Consider the following 12,500-nt stretch of genomic DNA (forward strand, 5'->3'; position numbering starts at 1 on the left):
TTATCAATGGACGAAATATGTATTTCGTGTAAAGTATCTCTTTCATTACATCGGGTACCGGCTTTTCCAATTCAATAAAGATTCCTCAAGTTTTTGAAATGTTACAAATTAATCGGCTGCAAGTCGATTACACATAAAGGCGTCATCGGAAAGATTTATTGCTACTTCATTTCGGACTCCGTAAAACTCAGGGAATGTAAATGATTCAACTCCAGTCTTAAAATCATTCGGCATAATCTCACTTTAAAAACTTATTTTTATTTGAAATGGAACGGAAAACAAATATTTCAACTTCAGATACTTAAACAAGATCACGAATCTTACAGAATATAATTATTTGCAATCTCACGCATACAACATTCATTTACAGAAAAAAAGTTGATATAGATAGGTAGATATCTTGATATATACGCATACACAATTTACGAGTTTGTAAATACTTATGTAAGTTATTATGTATGTATGAATATATATCAGTATGTATATATATATATATATATATATATATATATATATATATATATATATAATATATATATATATATATATATATATATATATATATATATATATATATATATATATATATATATATATATATATATATATATATTGTAATAACCACAATGCTCTCTTAACTTCTCAATTCTTCACACATTTTCGATACGCTTGTCAGTGCAAAGCCTCAGATTCAGATGCAGGAATATGAAGTAACTATGATGCCCGGTAACCCACCAGACCACGAGGTTAGGTTGAAAACGTGGCCCCGTTCTGATACTCTGGATGCCTGTCCGAATCCTGCTATCAGACATCAGAATTTCTTCATAGCCTTGCATGTGGATCTTAGGTTTTGTAGTGACAAGCGTATCGAAAAAAATGAAGAATTCGAGAAGTTAAGAGAGCATTAATAATTACAATTACTTACGTATCCGCTAAAAACGGACCAGTAGATTTTATCAATATATATATATATATATATATATATATATATATATATATATATATATATATATATATATATATATATATATATATATATTTCCAAATACGATATATTTCAAATACGTAGCAGTTAAGAGCTTATTGTGTGACTAATATATATACATGATTTCTTTACCATTAGGCCGTTTGTCTTAACATTTGATGACTCTGAAGATAAAACAACACAACATTAAATTACACTCATACTTTGACTGATGAATCGTAAATAAAGTCCCCGTTCCAGCAAAAGAACCCAACAATATATAATATATATATATATATATATATATATATATATATATATATATATATATATAAAATATGTCCATTTTCCTGTATAAGGATGGTATAGCCCTTTTGTTCTCATCAAATCTTTAGGTATAAGGTTGCTAGCTAAAGAGAGGGACGAAAGCGGAAAAAAATATTTGTTTTTTACTGTATTTCAGTTATCAACCTAACGTAGATATCAAAGTTATTACATCCTATCAAAAACACGAAACAATAATAAATGGAAGGGACTGCAAGTAAAACATAAAAGCCATGGAAAAGGAACATAGAATAATGAAAGCTAAATTAGATGAAAAATGAAAGCATTTGTTGCAACATCGACGACCGTCCAGCATCCCAACTGGAACGAACACAGCCTTGCTCCAGCTCCCACCTCACGGGCATTAAACAAACACATCGCAAAAGCATCTCTGAGGAAAACGGATTTGTTCGTGCGTCGAGTGTTGTGTATCTAAGGCATCTTCCTCCTAAATAACATGAGCTAATCAGCGCTTAATTAGTCCCCTATTAAGCTAATCACCTAATTAACTGAAGGCCTTATTGTATTCAACATTAGCATCAGTTCCAGGCTTACGAATTGTACGCTGCAATATTATCCAGTCACTTCCCTCGCGTCTCGTCATTGCTTTTGTTTTCGCTCGCTCCTAATTATTAGCGTTCGTTTCAGTCTTAATTATACTGTCTTATTCAACTGTAAGAATTGCCATTAAATTAAAACAATTCCAATACTTTTTTTAAAACTGAAATGAAACCGTCATCCAACGATATTCCCGTAGTTCTATGTGGAAAAAACTAATTTCTTTGGTTAGCAATCGCCTTACACACACACACACACACACACACACACACACACACATATATATATATATATATATATATATATATATATATATATATATATATATATATATATATATATATATATATATTTGCCACCAGTAAAGAGAAAATTTACTGTAGAAAACAACAGACAAAAATCTATTGATTTGATGGTACATTACGGCATCATTCTTCCGGTGTTCGATGTTCCTAGGCTTCCCCAATGCGATATTCGGCAAACCTGCAACGTAGAGTTTGTTACATTAAAATTTACTTCCTATTTCCTCATCCGTATCAAGTAATTTTGCTTCTCTCAATTATTTTTGTCTGCGCTGAAGTCCTTAAAATACTACACGCTCAAACCAGTGTAGTCTCTTATACTTAAATATCTGTTATAAGAGACGGGTTAATCTTAAAGATATATTAATGTGCGTGTCCTTTCTCTCTCTCCCTCTCTCTCTCTCTCTCTCTCTCTCTCTCTCTCTCTCTTCCTTGCGACTGTGATGGATTATTCAATTTTCCCGCCAGAGCCCTTCCTAATTAGTCAACAGCTTGGGTCGAGTTGCCGAGTGCCGCTTTTCAGACACATCCCGAGTAAACAGTCCTTGCCATACACCATCTTCGACCTAATGAATATCAAATTGGCCCCCTCATTAAAAGGCCGAATTAAAAACGGACAGGAGTCCCACAACTTTACGCACGCAAATTGTGGGAAATGTGGGGAAGGGGGTTGGGGAGGAAGAATGTGAGAGAACTTCTTTGCGGCAGAAACATTCGAAAACGATGGGAAATTAATATCATTAAGGATGGATTTATGCAGCCCGAGACAGAGGAGAGAATTAATGCTTCCATTCTTCTCCGACGGCCATGGAGACCTCTTGCTGATTTCCTCGAACGGGAGGACGCCATGCGCGGTGGCCCTTTCGCGCTCTCTCGTTTCTTGCTGATATAGATCGTTTTCGGGGGTCCTTCTGTGCTTTTATTTCTCCTAGACAGGTGCGATGTTACGTAAATATTCTGTACATGTATTAGAGAAATAGATGCATCGTTTATTAGTGACATACGAATGTATGTTCTAAACAAATACGTGGAATTTCGCACGCATGCTTACATATGGCAAAAATATGTGTTATAAAGGGATTTTCTGTTAATATACATAAATGGGTCGTTTATGAACTTTCATACAATTCCAAGTTCTAAAAAAATACTTACATATGCCTATACATAAGCATACATATGCCTAAACAAATGCTCACATATGAAAAAAAGAACGAGAACATAGAGACGCAATATATTGACCCAAGTCTTACATGAAATAGGGAAATGCCAAGATATGTATCGCCTCAGCACGGGATGCACAGAAAAAAAGGATAGTTCGCATGAAAACTAGAATAAAAGGATGAATTAAAGAGTGAAATGACACGGATATAGGAAATCGCTTATTGTATACTGTACAAATTTAATTGAGATTGCAGAATTAAAGTTACAAGAGAAGAAAAATGAATGAAACTTTGAATTAAGTCCTCTATGATATTATCTGGAAGCTATAATCATTTCATAAATTGGATGACGTCCACTAGTGTTGAAAATGATAAATACGAATAACGGCAAACAAGCGGGCATATAAGAAACAGCAAAAAAAAAAAAAAAAAAAAAAAAGGCAACTACATATTGACACAACAAGAAAACGGGGGGGGGGGACAAATTTCTTATAAAGAAGGGAACAGGAACAAAATACCGGTAGTGAAGAAGTGTTCGCAAACTGAAAATCCCGCCTGAGTTGAGCAATCCACCACACTCAGCAGTAATGATTAAATTTCTGTGCAAAAAATCTATGATAACGGTACACAGTACACATAGTTTCGTTCTATCTAATTCAGTGATTCTCAAACTGGGTGATACAGACAGTGCCTAGGGGTGCTGCAGGATTGTCATCTCAATGAACATTTGTAAAAAAAAAAAAAACGTTTGCAGAAGTCTTCATATAATTATTATCAGTGTGTCTACTCTAATTTTGTTTATCTAATCCTTCTGATATGCTCTTTGTTTGTACAACATATTTCTGCATGTACGGTGTGCTGATTTTGGTTTGATTGTGGATAATAATGTTATTCATTAAATAAGAAGTTAATTCATGCGATATGGTGGGATGGTGAAGAAGGGGTGCCACGGTAATAATTACATTACTTAGGGTGCCATCACTAAAAAAAGATTTAGAACCACCTAATTAATTAGTTAATTAATTAATTTTTAACTATTTATTAATTTATTTATTTTGTCTAAAGGAAGAAACGAAACGGATCAATCCCAACTCCGAAATTGGTTTCATCCCAAGAAAAATTACGTACCTATCTCGTTCAAAATCTAGTCATTTGTTTTCAGTCAAAAGGTAAACGTTTGTATTTCTTTTCTAAAAATTTGCTCATACATTCTTGAGCACTTTCGCTAAGACAAAAACAAACAAACAAACACACCGACAAACACACAAGCAATGCAAACTAAATCTAAAATAGGTCAAAAGAAGAAAAAACTACAAATTAAGGGAACAAGTGAAAACGGTGCCTGAAATAAGCAAACGTGGAAAAAAAATTGACAAAAAAAGACAACGTTAAGAAGCAAAACAATAAGAAAATAAGCAGCCCACGTTCCGTCAACGACTATTGCACGTTACAGAGCAAGTGTATCACCATAACAGCATTACAGCTCGCCAACCCCTCACCCAAACTTATTGCCATTGCTATGCAATATTAAATATAAGATTACATTTCAAAGGGAATTCTCAAACAGGGAGACGGGAGGAGCGAAAGGGTTGAGAATTAAGATTTCATCAAGGGGTTTGAGAATGATTAAGATTTCATACTTAAGTTATACACCAGCTCACAGCAGCGCCGTCTCCCTTTCAGACAAGCTTGGGGTTCCTGACTGAATATGCATACTCAATTATTAAGAGAAATTGCTCTGGACCCTCGGCGCTAGATTAACTACCAGGGATCTGAATACTCTGCTGTATTATATATATATATATATATATATATATATATATATATATATATATATATATATATATATATATATATATATATATATATATATATATATATATATATATATTTATATATATATATATTTATATATATATATATTTATATATATATATATAATATATATATATATATATATGTATATATATATATATATATTTATATATATATATATATATATATATATATATATATATATATATATATATATATATATATATATATATATATATATATATATATATATATATATATATATATATATATATATATATATATATATATATATATATATATATATATATATATATATATATATATATATATATATATATATATATATATATATATATACACAATATATATAAATATATATATATATAATCTATATATGTAATATATATATATAATATAATATATATATTATATGTATACAATAAATATACATATTTTTTTCGGACATATAGCCTACACCATATGTATTTGTGAGGATTTGCTGCCGCGAACCTGACTATCAGTTTTATTCTTGAATATACCTATCGCTAGAAATTTAAGATGATTCAGCATTAATTATCTTATAGTCAGCATTTTTCGGTTTTTTGCAGGATTTTCTCCATTCATTAGTTAACTTCGGGAGACAAAATTTTCAACACAGGCAATCAGTGTATAATCTCATTCATGAATTTTAATTGCGGATGAGAGAGAGAGAGAAAAAAAAATAATTCATCTTTCCTTCCGACTGTAGTCTAAAGTTTATTGCGTTCCATACATGCACGCTATATGCACGCGCAGTGCACATACAAACACACGTTTACCAACATAATTTTCCAGTTAAAACACGCGGTCCACGTCAATTCCTGAGGGCACACAGGAGAGACTTCAAAGTGAGACGGCAGAGCACCGCCCCGAACGCTCAGCCGACGCCAAGGAGCGAAACCGGATGAAACGGGTGTGTTCATATTTGGAACTTTTATTCGGGAAATTTTAAAAGCGTGTTTATTTTTGGCTTTTGTGGTTGTTGAAGTAGGTTTCGCGTGTATTTTTAATACTAATATTTTCATTGCCCCACGAAAACACAGAGAGGTAATTCGGTCTTTGCTGTTTTATGTAAATTCTGTCCCGGCCCCGGATGAAACGGCCAGCCAAAAGCAGCGTTAAATGCCATAAAACATCGCTGTAAAAGACATCTTTTCCTCTCTCTCTCTCTCTCGTCTTACTTCTTTTTATCTCAGCTGCTACTCATATCTGTGAAGGAGGAGGGGTGTCAAGAAGAGAACTGATCTGTGGGGTACCTGTCATAACCAATCTAATCAGTTACATATCCACGTCAGTAATTCAGTGATATCAATATTACATCTGTAATGAGTCTTTATCTCCTTAGGCAATATCCTTCATCATCGTTGTTTGTCTGCGGTGTAATTATCATAAATTATGATCCTTCACGTTTTATTATGCCAAATGTACTTGTCCCAATGCTATTGAGAAAAAAGAGGATTAATATCAATACTCTAATACAACTTAAATTTTACTAGGAAAAGAATGCTATTTTGCTATCTCTACAATGTTAAAGAAAAGAAAATCAAAATAGCAATTAATTCCTAAATGGGAAAGTAGGAATCAATAAAAAAAAATTGTTGTAAGAGATGCATTAAAAGAGTTAATTAGGAAACATATTAAAGCTTACAAGTATTTATATCAGTTTAAATAAGCATAACTAAATGACTTGCGCAAATACTGTAATAATCACTGATCTAATTCTAAATCTAGTTCAATATTCCCTCAGTGCCTCTACAGAAATCTTTCCAAGACTCTCAACATAGAAATCACATAAGCAGATTTCCCACACGAAATACATGAAAGTTATTTTGCAATTTTTTTGTATAATCTAGCAAAAATAACATCGATCAAAGACATAAATAAACATTGATATCAAACCAGTTTGCAACGATATCCGTTTAATGTCACGTGAAAGTCATGGTCTTTCCATAAGGTGTTTGTTAACGCACTATGCCCGTTAATTGGCAAAAGACCCATCCCTTGGAAAGAGCCAAGCCTTATGAGTTAGGAAATACAGAAGGAGGAACAAAACTCCAAACGCTAGTGATGAATGGTATGAAAGTCTGAGGAAATTCGCTGACCCATGAATCTGGGATTCCAAAAGCATCGAGTGTTCAGTAGAAACTGTCTGTTTCTACTCGCACAACTAAGTATTCATACTGTTATACTGTTGATGGACTGTAACCTGGCATTCGTGTACTGGAGTTTACCGTAAACAAAATATGTCTTGCCACAATTCAGTATTTGTTTAATTTTTATTTCCAAGGTGATCAGTAATCAAATTTACTAAGTATGCTTCACTAATTTATTAATAAATTCGTTTGCTACGATTGTTAATCGAAAAAGTCTGAGTGCATTTGAATTTGTGCACTTTGATTTTCTTACACAGTTATATATATATATATATATATATATATATATATATATATATATATATATATATATATATATATATATATATATATATATATATATATAGAGAGAGAGAGAGAGAGAGAGAGAGAGAGAGAGAGAGAGAGAGAGGGAGGACGTCATGAATGCACTTGGGTACCAAAAACACACATTAAAAGCAAACTCTGTATTACCAGTTTTCCTAGAAGCTAGCGAATCTCTCTCTCTCTCTCTCTCTCTCTCTCTCTCTCTCTCACACACACACACACACAATAAATAATTCCCATGCATCTTTGGGGAATTCGAATGAGAACTGAGAGATTGAGGGCTTATCTGTAATACCCATAATCAGTTACCATTGCCTCAGTCGTATAAATTAATAGAGAAAAAAATTAGTTAGTGAACGACTACATAACTAATAATGTACATACATACATATTTAAAACCGGACATAAATACGTTCACACTGACATTATATACATACATACCTTTTTATATATATATATATATATATATATATATATATATATATATATATATATATATATATATATATATATATATATATATAATATACAAATATATGTGTATGTATGTGTGTATATAAACTGAGAGTCAATGTATAAACAAGCTTATAAAACAATATATAAATATATACACATCCACCCCGTTGGAAATTCATATAACATCTCAGCAGATAGGATATCGTCTTGAGCTTAATTTAACATCACGGAGAAATGGCTTATGATGACTTCTAATTACCGTTCAAGATGAACGGCAAGTCAACAACAAAGGTATAATAATGACAAAAACAAGAGCAACAACAACAACAACAACAACAACAGCAACACAACAGAAATAAGGACATCCATCTGAGCTTGAGAAATCAACCAATGACAACAACATTCCGCTCTCCAATTTTTTTCCGACAGATTAAGTTCCACTTCAAAGAGAAAAAAAACGACATCCGGGGTCTTCTAGTTTCCATGGTGAAGGGGAGAGAGAGAGAGAGAGAGAGAGAGAGAGAGAGAGAGAGAGAGAGAGAGAGAGAGAGAGAGAGAGAATCGTCATTCTATCCCACAGCTACGGAGTTATACGGAAATATCAGATGAGTAATAAAGAAAAACAAGCACTTGGTTGAGAAAAGAACAACAGGAGTTGTGAAAGATGGAATGAGACAAAAAAGATACAAACAGGAGAACAGAGATTGGTATAAAGAACAAATGGGAAATATATGATGAATAAGAACAGACGTGTTAACGTAAGTTGGGATAAGAACAAGGGGGAGAAATGAAGTTGGAATGAGAACAGAGCGAAAAACTCAAGTTGGAATGAGAGCAGGGAATGAGAACGCAATTGGAATGAGAACAAAGGGAAGAGCGCAAGTTGGTATAAGAACAGATGGAAGAACAAAGGTTAGAATGAGAACAGAGGGGAAGAACGCAAATTGGGATAAGAACAGAAGTTGGAATGAGAATTAAGGGGTGAACACAAGTTGGAATAAGAACAAGAGGGAAGAATGCAAGTTGGGATAAGAACAGAGGGAAGAATGCAAGTTGGGATAGAACAGAGGGAAGAACAGAGGTTGGAATGAGAACAGAGGGAAGAACAGAATCTGGAATGAGAACCGAGGGAAGAATGCAAGTTGGGATAAGAACAGAGGGAAGAACAAAAGAACAGAAGATTGGGATGAGACCAATGAAAACAGAAAGTTGGACAATACAAAATAAAATAACAAAGCATTAACTGACAGTAAGACAATAACATCATCCTGAACGATGGAATCGACAGAAAAGCGAATCAGAGATAAATACAAAAAAAAAAAAAAAATTAAATAAATAAGTACAGACGACTGAGAAACAGAGATTAGAGTTAAAGAACAGGAATAATTGCTGAGGGTCGGAAAATAAATGAAAAATTATAACTACGGGAAAATATATATAAGAAGCTAAAGGAAGTCAGAAGAAAATAACGCAACAGTCGAAACGATAAGAAGAATATTACAAAATGTTATCAAGCAAAAGAGATGACGAAGGAGCATCTGGAAAAAAAAAAAAGTAAACAGAGTTTTCCTGTACAGCCGCTACAGCGTATAATTAAGGCCACCTAAGATAGATCTATCTTTCGGTGTTCTCAGTATAATGCTGCATGAGTCGTGGCCCATAAAACTTTGACACTGCCCGGTGGTGACCTATCCTATATCGTTGCCAGAAGCACGATTACGACTAAGTTTAACCTTAAATAAAATTAAAAAAACTACTGAGGCTAGAGGGCTGCACTTTGGTATGTCGGATTATTGGAGGGTAGATGATCAACATACCAATTTGCAGCCCTCTAGCCTCAGTAGTTTTTAAGATCTGAGGGCGGACAGAAAAAGTACGGACAGAAAAAGTGCGGGCAGAAAAAGTACGGACATAATAAAGTGAGGACGGACAGACAAAGCCGGCACAATAGTTTTCTTTTACAGAAAACAAAAAACGGGGATAGACAGGAAAGGAGAACGGAAGCGAGGCAAAAGAAACGGCAAGAACTGATAAGGAGGACAACTGATGAGAATCAAACGGAAGGGGAGTGAGAGTGAAAGAGAATGAGATTAGACGGGAAATATAATTAATTGGGGGAAGAACGCGGTGGGAGGAGAATCGACTGGCAGCAGAAAAGAAAAAACAAAATTATGAAATGGGAAGAGGGAAAATCAAATACGAAAGACAGAAACAGCACAAAGGAAGAACATCAGACTGAAAAACAACAGGAAGGGAATAGAAAGATAAAACAATAATGGGAAACAGCTGGTAACGAATGGGGGAAAACAAGTAACGGAAGATATGACAGCTGAATTAAAATAAGGGAAAAATAACGAGAAAGAGAAGGAATAGCACAGAAAAATATTAAATGGGAGACAGAACAAAGGAATGGGGCAAACGAATAAGAAGAACGGCGGGAATATGAAAACGTACAAAAATACACAGAGGAAAACAGGAGAACACAAAATACAACTACGTAAAACAGGATAAGGAACAATTCCCAAGAAAGAGGAGAGGTACAAAAAATGAATAAATAACGAAAGCGAAAGAATGAAACGAAAAGGAGGAAGAAAAGTCAATGAACGAAGAAAACAAAGTAAAAAGCCAATGAAGGGGAATAAAATACGAAGCTCAAAACAAAAAACAAAGAACGAGCGAGAGAAAGGACAAAATGAGAATATGACACACAAAAAAGGAAGATGGGAAGCGAATACGGGAAAACAAAATAAGGCCAATAAAACTGCTGACGATAATCATTCGCCCAAGAAAGAAGTGACAAAGCAAATGAAAGGAGTATAAAAAAAATTGAAAGACAATTTCATAGGAAAAGGGAAAGTTAATAAAAGGAGAAAAAATTATATATAAAAGAAGGAAAAACGAGGGACTAAGGACAGGCATAAGAAAGATGTAGATGAAACGACAGTAAAAATGAAAGAGTAAGAAGAGGAGACACCGAATTAGGAAAAACCAAGCAAAAAAAAAAAAAAATTCCAACGGAGGGGAAGACAACGCACAATAAAAAAATAAAAAAAAAATCAGCAAAGACAAAACGAAGCGACGGCAGGGAAAAAGGGAGAACAATAGGAATTGGAAATGGAAAACTTCATAAAGGAAGCGCAAAGCAGAGAAAAGAACGGAATGAAGATTGACCGACGGACAGACAGACAGATCGGAAAGATGAACTGACTGATTTATATCATGAGCCGGCGTCACAAAACTACGGGTCGTTGAAATTTAAATATAACCTTATTTTGTTAATAATAAAAATGTTAGATGCACAGGGCCGTTCATCCACGTTCCATCACTTAAGTGTGATTGTGGAAACAATTTTTGTCTTGTCGTTTCACGGGAACAACCCTCTGATAGGATAAAAACTTACTATGATATATATATATATATATATATATATATATATATATATATATATATATATATATATATATATAATTTAGTGGCTTCTAAGGCTGAGTGGTACAACTCTTGGCTTACGTTTGCTAGGTCCGTGGTCCACTTTCGGTTTACCAGCCACCAATCCATCCACCCGTACATGGGGAAGAAGGCGTAAAGTGAACACACATATATATATATGTATGATATATGCAGTATATATAAATATACATATATACATATATATATATATATATATATATATATATATATATATATATATATATATATATATATATATATATATATATATAGTTTATGGATGCATGTATGTACACTAAACTTAATAAAAAAATAATCTTGTACAGCAACATTCATGTACATCACCTCATTCACTTGATAAATGAACACCAACTCATGGTATAATAATGTAAACATAGAATCCGTCTGAGGTTTTAAAACCATTTTAGACCTGTAATATAATTTATATTTTTTTATTTTGTCATGAAAAAATATGAAATTGATATCCAGTACTAGTAACTATTGTTGTTTGTGAATTGTAATTTTACAGTGGAAAACAGGGTGCATTTTTGACAAAATTAAGTATCGAAATTTCTAAAAAAAAAAAAAAAAAAACACGATTGATGAGTTAGATTTTACTCCTTTTCAAAACAACAGCACACTACACAAAACATATCTATTTATGTGTACTCTAAGTAAATCCATTCGTACATATGCTATCTATCTATCTGTTTATCAGTGCTTGTATCAAACATTTATAAACAAGTGTACACGCTATCCATATGCCAGCGTATATATGTAGTATCTGAATACGCATAAGTCATAAAAACAAATATATATCTAAATAAATTCAAATAAACACGCGCAGATAAACATACACTCCGACATACAGAAATAGAGAGACAGTCAGCGAAAGTTAAAAAGAAGCATATGGCAACCATGCAGACAAATAAATTCTTACTACTACTACCAAAGGCAAAATAGTAAAGCC

This window comes from Macrobrachium rosenbergii, chromosome 42 (genome assembly GCF_040412425.1).
Source record: "Macrobrachium rosenbergii isolate ZJJX-2024 chromosome 42, ASM4041242v1, whole genome shotgun sequence".
NCBI lineage: Eukaryota > Metazoa > Arthropoda > Malacostraca > Decapoda > Palaemonidae > Macrobrachium > Macrobrachium rosenbergii.